Consider the following 2,369-nt stretch of genomic DNA (forward strand, 5'->3'; position numbering starts at 1 on the left):
ATCTAAATAGTCGCATTTTACCAAAATAGTTTTGCTAAGAATTTTTGCAAGAACTTTGGTGAGAAAAATTATGAGACATTTACTTTGTCATCATTCTCTCGTCACCATGCATCGAATGTTAACACCTATAATTTCACATAAAAAGTTAAACTTCAAAATGTGACCGCAGATCAAGGTCATGCCCTTACTTGAGAAGTTCATGATGGTCATCAACTGATCCGTATGGATGATTAACACCTTCAAGACAATGTCATTACTCTACCTCTATCAAAGGTAATAGTCGAAAAACTGATGTTGAGCTTTTTTAAAAGCTTTTTGACCTAGCCCGGCCATTTGAGTGGCCGCTGGCCATCAATTGCACGCTCCATCAAATATGGGCAGAATGGTCGTGTTTCTGTAAATATGCTGTTGTTTTTTACGTGCCTCTTCAGATCAAGAGATATTTGTCCTTTTCCCCGATTTGGCTGGTAATGATCAAAACAATGAGCTGACCTTTCGTTGTTGGTTAGGGGCCCCCATTAGGTTGAGGGGGGGCCCACTTTGCTGGGGGGCCCATCGCGAACGTCTCTCACCCCCGTCGCCAGAGTTCTGGCTGCGCCACTGGATAAAGGCGTCTTTTTTCAAATGACGCGTAAAGAAGAACAAAAAATCATAAATCATACTTTTTCTCTGAGCTCACCAAGCTGAGAAATTGTTAATCACAAGATAAGACGAAAGAACTACAATGACACAGGCACTTATTATTTGACGCATAGCTATTTCTTAGGAAAGATTCCCGGGAAGCTGTAAAAATTGATGTTCTTTGAATCTGGTTTTACTGTAACCTTATTCCTCATTGGTCTCCCAATGACAACATTTTTTCGCTTAAACTGACTTTGTTCTATAATTATTTAAATGAAACAATAACATTTATAGCTGCATCAAACTGACTTTGCTGATGCTGGTGCTTGATGTGCTTGAGATAAAACCGTAATTGAATACGCTGAAATGGCAATCGCTAAAAAGTAAAAAGTCATTCGCTCTAATTGACAATCGCTGAAAATATGTCAATCAAAATATATTCGCTGAAATTACTCTCGCTCAGATGTCGCAGAACCACATTTGGAACAGTGGTATGTATGTACATTGTACATATATGACAGAAACCTTTACCTATAAGTACCCACGTGATGCTTCCTTGATCGAACATTTTGACAGAACGGTCGGAACGGATTACCTATCTGTGGGTGTTAAGTTCAACGCTTATTCAAATTTTCTCATTTGTAATTTGGGAAACTGTTACTGCTTAGACATACATGCCTTGGTACTTATTAATAGAAATACCTAAAAAATATTAACCCTAGCCGGACCAATTGGTTTTCTAAATACTCCGGCGCGGCCGAGGGGAAGGGGCGGTACGATTTACGACCCCCTCACCATTCAGTCCCTGATTGAGTTAGAGCCTCGCGAAAAAAACGTGTGTGCTGTTAAAAGATGCAGCGACTGATACCCGATTTTAACCCGGCCGGGCCCGGGGGGTAATCCCAACCACCGCAGCCCGGGGGGGCGTTTTTCGCCCCCCCCCCCCTCCTCCCTGTCTAACTCCGTAAATAAGGGAGCTACGCAAAGAAAAGCGATACCAAACGAAAGGTCCTTACGAGACGATTCTAGGGCACCTAAAATTTTTGAGCTCAGGTCAATTTTCAAGGTCAGAGGTCAAGGTCAAAAGCAAAAACCGGCACATGTGTAGTGATCTCAAAGTAAGCCTTCTAGAGGACGGCAGGATGCATCAAACCGACAAAATTGGGTGTCAAACGAAAGAAGAGAATCTGAGGATTCCGAAAATGTGCTCATAATCAAAGGTCAAGGTCAAGGTCACGCCCAAAATTGACCTCAAACTTTGCACTTTTTCGTACATCTTGCGTGCTAACTTCCAAAATGTTTTGAAATGTTTTGAGGCTTATCAGTTCCCTATTTGTGGTTCATCTTACGATACAAGGCTGCTCAAAGGTCAAGGTCACAGAAGAGTATCCTTGCTAGAGGCTATTTCACTGATTCAAGTTAGTAATAATAAATAAGACAATTTTGCCATCCGGAAGCTCTAAATGAAAGCTTAGAGGAAAATAGATGCCAGATTCGTGATCAGTGGGTGCAAATTCATCATGAACGACCTTTCATGTGTCAAGGTCAACCAAAGGTCATTCAAGGTCACATGAGGTCAACATAAAATTTGACCTACAAAATATATATATCATTCGACGCGGCTTGACAAGGCGATTCACGGTGAAACTCTGGACGATGAGAGCGGTTTCTTATTCACGGTGAAACTCTGGACGATGAGAGCGGCTGCGCGGTCGCACATCTCTTTCAAAAATTCATTTTATCATCAA

The sequence above is a fragment of the Amphibalanus amphitrite genome, unplaced genomic scaffold, assembly GCF_019059575.1.
Source record: "Amphibalanus amphitrite isolate SeventyFive unplaced genomic scaffold, NRLGWU_Aamphi_draft 000219F_arrow, whole genome shotgun sequence".
In the NCBI taxonomy this organism is placed as follows: domain Eukaryota; kingdom Metazoa; phylum Arthropoda; class Thecostraca; order Balanomorpha; family Balanidae; genus Amphibalanus; species Amphibalanus amphitrite.